Raw genomic sequence first — 7511 nt, 5'->3', positions numbered from 1 at the left:
AGTAAAGCAGGAAGGAGGCTGAGAGCTGGGTGAGGAGATCCGTGCTGAGCTTGTGAATAGGGCCCCCTGGGGAGGTGGCAGTGGCGGGGCTCCTGGGACTTACGCCTGGAAGGTTGGGCCAGGGAGCCTGGGTGTGGCACAGTACCAGGACCCTGAGGTAAGGGCACTGGGCTTGTGGGGCAGGACCTCTTTCCTGCCCTCAAGGAATTCAGGGTTTGTGCAGGAAACGGACTAGAAACTGGAGACTGATAACCCAGGCTGAGGCCGAGGCACTGGGCCAGCCAGGGAGGGGCTGAGTGGGAGGAAGGCAACCAGGGAGGGACGCAGGCCAGCGTGAGGGATGGTGACCAGCCTGAGGCATGACCTCAGACAGGACGCAGGGTGGGGTGTAGGTTGAGAGCGGGGTCCAGGAGGCAGGTTGGCTCTGGGAAGTTACCTTGGAATCTCGTTTTCCTCATCTGTAGATGGGGTAATAATGGAGCCACCTCGCTGGGCTCCTGTGGATGAGCTGAGCTAATTCACGCACAGCGCGAGGAGCAGAGTGGGCACACGGCCAGTGCCAGGTGTTGGCCATGGTGACCATTCTATGACTGTCCAAGTGGGGATGTCCAGTGGGTGGTCAGTTGTACAAATCTGGGGCTCAGAGAATTGCCTGGGCTGGGGACACAGCTCTGTGGTTGTCTGCGAAGCCGCAGGTGGGGTGAGCCACCCCAAGAGTGTGGGAGCCTTGGTGCTGCCCACCCCCTCCCTTTCTTCTTTCCTCGTTCCCCGAGGAACCCTGGTTGTGCTCAGAGCCCTTGTCCTTCTGGAGAAACAGCCCACACCCCAGCCCCAGAGAGGATCGGGGTGAGACGGAGCCAGTCAGGCTGGGTCAGCCGCTGGCGCTGGATGTCAGTGAGATTGGAGAGCCACGGTCAGCAGAGTCTGTCTCGCTCCTGGGACATGAATAAAGAAGCCGGTGGCCCTAAACCTCTAGGATGAAGTTAGTGCTGTACTGACACACAACTTCTCCATTGAAAAGGAAACAAAACCCCCTATTTTGTAGTATGTGCTGATTTTCATGGTGTACAGATGCCCAATTTCAAACTACCAAGAAGACACCCTGGAACATGGAGTCAGGATGCTCACAGTTGGTTCTTGGGAGCCAGTAGGACCTGGCTTCGGCACCGGCCCCCCAGGTGAAGCCCACCCTGGGGATGGCAGAGCTGCAGCAGGAAAGCACCCACAGGCTCCCGGGGACCTGCCCGGAGCTGGAGCCCGCCCCGCTGTGCCTCCCGTCCTAGGTTTCTGTCACTTACAGCCAAACGCATCCTGCACTCTTCAGGGCTGCAAAAGCAAACAGGGAAGGGGCCCTGACCCACCCAGGCCAGGCCTCTGGGAGCTGCAGCATCCATTCGTGGGCAGAGGAAGGGCAGGCTGCCAGCTCACCTGTCATTGAAACTTGGCCACACGGAGGCTGAGACTTTGCACTGGTTCTTCATACACTCGAGGCTGCTGCAGAAAGACAAGCATCGCCCAGGTCCTAGGTTGTGGTCTGTGCCTCGAGCTGAGCTCAGGGATTAAAGCCTGATCTCTGTCTTTCCGGTGTCCAGGTCACAGGAGCTGCACTCCGCCTCTGAGATATCCCTGCTTATAGGCAGAGTGACTCAGACCCTCAAAGCCCCACCATCAATGGCCAGATGGCCATAGGCCATCATTTAATTAATTCATTAAGTGTAATTTAATTAGCTGTTTCATCACCATATTCCACAGGCTGCTAGATTCACATCCCTGGACACAAACTGGATTTTCCCTGCCTTGAGCCCCGACCACACCAGAAAATCGTTTCTCCCATTTCTCTGTCTGAAATACACCCCGTCCGATCAATTTCCAAAGCGGTCAGGTTTCCTGGTTGAAAACAGTGGACCCTGCTTCCCACTAATTTAAGCAGAACAGGAATTTACTAGAAGGAAACCAGGCTGCTCCTGGGACCTGTTGGAGAGATGGGCTCAGAGAGTGCAGATGTTTGGGAAGTGGGTGGCTCAGGACACAGGCAAAGTGCCCCTTCAGAAAACATCTGGTTCTGTGGCCAGGGCCACCAACACTGGACATCCTGGCTCCAGGGCTGCCACTGCCTTCCACGAATAATCCCTGTCCTCTTCGGGACTTTTCTATTCCCCACCTTCAAAGCAGGGGGCAGGCCCACTCCTGCCAGATGGGGACGAGTGTCAGCTTCCGAGTTAGGAGGACAGAACCGCCTCCCCACGCCCACATAAGAAAGGGGTTTGGGTGGTATGCAGAAAACACAAACCCCGCAGAGGCGGGGCCTGGCTGGACACCATGCTAGCATTCTGACTGCATCATTGCAGTTTCGTCTCTCCAACGTCTGAGAGCGTTACTCGCTGGACCCTGTTTCCTGGATGGAAAATGGGTTGTTTCTTTGTTAGTAATTACTTCAGACTTTGGGGGTACCGTGAGAACCAGGCTGATACTGTTGTGCCTGGGGGCTCCGTGGCTTCTGGTGGGGTCATCCCAGCTCTGGGCCAGCCTCAGTGTTTGGGACCCAGCAGGGGCACCAGGGCTGTCCATTCTGAGGACTCCCTAATTCTGCAGTGCTGCTGGGGTCTTCTGGCTCAGGTCCTGGGCCAAGGGGCTGCCATCCTGGGGATGTAGCAGCCACAACCAGGCCAGAGCTTCTCACCCAAAGCAAGTGGTGTGTGGTGAATGTGTGTGTTCTGTCCAGCCTTGGCGTGGGCAGTCTGTCACGATGCTGGCTATGGCCAGCAGCCCAGGTGGGGCCCACAGAGTTCAGAGAGAGGGAGAAGGAGAGAGGGGGAGGTGTGTGAACCACACGTCCCACAACTGGAAAGAGGGGAGGGCATCTGAGAGCCAGCCAAGGCCCAGGCATCTGTGCGGGTGGCTGTCTTAATTAAGTGTCTTCCCCATCAGAGGGGTCATCTCCCTCCTGGACTGGAGGTTTCTCAGGGCAGAGTCACACCTCCAAGAGAACCGGAAGCTCCAGTGTGCAGGGCCGTGTCCTCCCCAGACTAGGGGCACCTGCAGGCAGGACTGAGTGCTCCAGGGTCAGATTTGAAGGGCAGGGCTGGATGAAACTGGATTATCCCTGAACACGACCTAGAGAAGGGTAGGGGCCAGCTGAGGTCATCCTCCCAGGGAGTAGACCAGGACAGCCTCCGCCGCCCAGCCGGGAGGATTTAGAGTGAGGGTGTTGCCCTGGGAAGGCAGCTCCTAGGGCCAGGCAAGAGGGAGCAGCCCGGAGGCCAGGCGCAGCCCTGGGCTGCCAACTGTGTCCCTTGGAAGTGCCTCCAGCTGTCCCGTCCTTGGCCAAGTTCCTGGCATTGCCTCATCCCTGAGGCTGCCAGATGTTCCCAGCTGGGGCAGGGGTCCTGCTGAGATCCAGCCCCACCCCACGGGAGGGGCATGGCTCTTCTGTTTGGGCCTCCCCCTGGCCTGCCCCGACTTCCCTGGGCTGTTTCCTTCTCCGTCCAGTGGGGGAGGGTCTCCATTCCTTCCTCAGACATTTACCAAGGCTGAGGCTTCCTTGGTCTCCTGACTTCAAAAATCTGGGGAGTCCGGTTTGGTTCTGGAATACTTTTCCCCCTCTATTTTAGAATTTGTTTTTTAAAATTATGGTAGAATTTACACCCACATGAGATCTACCGTCCTAAGCATTTTAAATGTAGGGTTCAGCGGCAGGGAGTGCCCACACCCTGCCCGACGGCCCTCAGCGCTGCCCGTCCCTCCCCAGAACACTTCATCTTCCCAAACCGAATCCACACCTCCCCTGTGTGCGAAGAGTTTGGAACAGTCTTAGAGCATGTCATCACTCCCCATCCATGAGAAAAAGAAGAGTTTCATTTCCTCTTCCTGTTCTCCCTGTCTTCACATAGGTCGGAGTTTCTGTTCCGCATCATTTCCCTTCTCTCCGAGGACTTAACATTTCCTGCAAGGCAGGTTTACTTGTAAGAAATTCCCTCAACTTTTGTTTGTTGGAGAAAAATAATTCTCTCTTTTATCTCCCTCTTCTTTTTTTTTTTGGTGAGTGTGTATGGCACTGGGGAGTGAACTCGGGGGTACCCTACCACCTTCCCGGCCTTTTTTATTTTATATTTTCAAACAGTCTCACTAAGTGCTGAAGCTGACCTTGAACTTGTGATCCCTCTGCCTCAGCCTGTATAATGAGCCTATATCAGTTTGTCCCTGGAATGACAGGTGTAGGCGTCCGCCACCGTACCTGGCACTCTGGTTCGATTTTGGAGGCTCGTCTGGCAGGGTGCAGGATTCCAGGCTGGAGGGGGTCTGTCTCTCAACACCTAATCCCATGGCGCTCTCTTTTTGCCTGCGCGGTTTCTGGGAAGTCAGATGTGATGATTTCGCTGTGTGATAGGTAAGGCCTTTTTTCTTCTGGCTTCTTTTGGGAATTTTTTTTCTTTATCTTTGATTTTCCGTAGTATGAAACTAATATGCCTAGCTGTAGTTTTTCGGGGTTTGATTTTTTAAATGATTCATCCTTCTTGTTGTTACTCTGAGATTCCTGGGTCCATGGTTTGGTGCCTGGTTACTGTGGGGGATTCTCAGGTATCATGGCTCATAGTACCGCTCTGTTCCTTTCTCTCTGTCTTCCTGGTGTTCCTACTGTGTGTTCCCCATCCTCCAGGAGCCCTGAGAACCCTGACACTGCCCTCCCCACAGCCCCTTCCCATGGCCTGTCCGGATGGAGGCAGGTAGGTGGACTCACACAGCACCTGGTCTTTGGGGACTCGCTTCCCCTTAGCGTGATGTTTTCAAGGCTGACCTTGTGCCTGTGTCAGTACTTCATCCCCCTGTTCCATGAGATGAACAGGCAGCTTGGCCCCCCGCGGTGCCGCTGAGCCCCTCTGTGGTCCATCCCCCAGCTTCCCCTTCCGCGGGTCCTTCCGCCTCCAAAATAACACCAGGTCTTCTGGGGCCGCTGCCACTGGGCTGGCTGGGAGGGGCCTGGGGAGGAGGGGAGAGAAGATCCACAGCTTCTCGCTCCTGAGGACCCCAAACTCCTGGAGTGGAGGGCAGGAGGGTCGGGAACATCTGGCCCCAGCTGTTGGGACCTATTTTCAGAGTTTGGGGCCCTTGGCAGTTTTTCACCCCAGCTCTGCCCCCTAGTTGTCAACTTGAGACAAACGGAAAAGCTCCCTCCAATACCCTGTCCACACGTGATCTCAGTCCCCCGTCTTAGCAGGCGCCACAAAGGAAGGTAGGGAGAATGGCCTGGTTGCATCTGCGATGCCCTGAGGAAGTGAGTCTATGGGGAAGACCAGAGAGAACAGCATGTCCCCAAGCCCTGAAGCAGAAGGAGTGTGACTGTGGGGGAAGCAGAAAGAAAGGCAGGGAGACTGAGGGGAGGGAGGTGGGAGACAGGCTGGGCTGGGCCTAAAGGTCACCTAAGAGATAATTACCTTGATTATCTCCCTTTTGTAGTTGGATATTTGCATCTTGCTCAGAGAGGTGAAGCAACCTACCTGAGGTCACAGAGCAGGTGTAGATTTGAAGCTGAGATTTGAATCTGGGTCCAGAGCTAGAGCTTTACCAGCACAGGATTGCCTGGCAACGCTCCTGGGCTCCATGATCCCAGAGGACCTGATGGGAGAGGGCTGTCTGTCCTGCCTCTTCTGCCACCTTCTCCTGGAAGCCTGCCTAGGTGTGCACAGCTCAGCCTCTGAGACAAATGAGCCCCAACTGGCAAGAGAACTAAGAGCACTGGTGTCAGGAGGACGGGGCTCTAGTCCTGTGTGTGACCCTGCTCAGACTCTGTCCTCTCTGTCCGTTTTCTCAATGGTCAAATCCCATCCTTCTTATTTTATTCTGATTTTTTCAAATGGCCCCGAGAGAGGAAGCAAGACTCCCAGACCCGGCGTCCAGCCAGGGCTTCCTCCACCTCTGGTCGTGGTCCTTCTGGAGGACTGGGCGGTGCCAGTCCCAGGGGCTTGGTGGTGGGTGATGGAGACAGGTTTGGCAGAGGTCCAGACCTCTGAAGACCCTGGCCTGGGGCTCTTGGGCTCACAGTGGCAGTGAGTGGGAGCCAGAGCCACCTCCCCTCTTGGCACCCATCCTGGTTGCTGCCTGAGGGGAACAGGGATCTCCCTGTGGCCCATCTGATCCGCGCAGGATGGGCCTGCAGACACCAGCTGCCAGCAGTGCCAGTGTGCCCAGGCGCCTCGTGCCCAGATCTCCGTGTGCCTGCATGTATGTGGTGGTCACGGGAGGGGACAGTTAGGTCAGAGCACAGCACCACGGCAGGGCTGGAACGGTCTGCTGGGGCCGAGGGTGGTCCTGCCTTTGTCCTCACAGGGCTTCTGTCTCACTCCGAGCCCAGGCCTGAGCAGTGGGACCCTGCCCAGGAGAGCCAGAGCCTGGCAGTGCCCCATCCTCTCCCAGGCGCCCATTCACACCCTGAGCTTGGGCAAGCCGAACCCTGATTCAGGACAAGACCCAAACCTGGCCCGAGACGGAGCTTGACCTCAGCTGCAGGCTTAGCCTGCACACACCCCCAGCCTGCTCTGGGACGGACCTGGATCTTCCTTCTGGAGGAAGGCTTCCAGGCTGAGCCCCTCCTGTAGACGAAGCCCCAAACCCAATGAGATCTCCGCGCTGATCAGAAGTTTGTCATAGCCTCCTTTAATCTCAACCCTGACCTCCTTGGGCAGAGTGGACAGTGGCTAACAGAAATGCCACCCAGAGGAGAGGGAAGAGCCAGGCTGGGATCCAGGGGGGAGAGGGTGTGGGGAGGGTCCTGGGGTTCTGTGATGAGTCTGGTGGCCTGGCCCAGGTTCCGTTTCTCTCTCTGACACTAGGGACTGAACCCAGGGGAGCTGTCCCACTGAGCCACATCCCCAGCCCTTTTCACTTTTAATTTTGAGACAGGGCCTCTCTAAGTTACTGAGGCTGGCCTTGACCTTGAGATCCTCCTATCTCAGCCTCCTGAGTTGCTGGGATAACTGGCATCTTGGTGGCCGCCGCTGTTTCTGTGTCTTTCTGCTGGGGATGTGGCATTCCCCATCTTGGCTTTGGGTTTCTTACACACTGTCTCCTTTGTCTGGGCCTCTCTTCTTCCCTTGTCTGCTCCTGCATCCCCAGGGTGAAGGGTCCCTGCCTTCAGAAAGTCTCAGGCCCAGGCGGTCAGCCAGGGTCACCGACTGGGTGAGGGAGAGCCGCCACCTCTGGTGGCTGGTGTGCAGTGTGTCCTTGGCCTCCTGAGCTGAGGCGTCCTTCTCCTGCCCCATCAGTACCTGCTCTCCGGCCTGCAGGTGGCCAATGGGACTCCTCGGCTTCCGCCAGCGTGTGAGCCACTTGTCAAACACATTTTCTCTTAAAGCTCTCTCTCTGTCCCCCCTGGGGCTGCTTCCCTGGAGAACACGCAGCGGTCCCTGCAGCCTGGCATGGCCCAGAGGAGCAGCTCTGTGAAGCTCCCCGGGGCAGGGTTTCTCCTCAGATCCCATGCAGTCATGTGGGCGGGGGGGGGGGAGGGGGGGTCAGCT

Source organism: Marmota marmota, unplaced genomic scaffold (assembly GCF_001458135.2).
Source record: "Marmota marmota marmota unplaced genomic scaffold, marMar, whole genome shotgun sequence".
Taxonomy (NCBI): domain Eukaryota; kingdom Metazoa; phylum Chordata; class Mammalia; order Rodentia; family Sciuridae; genus Marmota; species Marmota marmota.
This window is presented reverse-complemented; position numbering follows the sequence as displayed.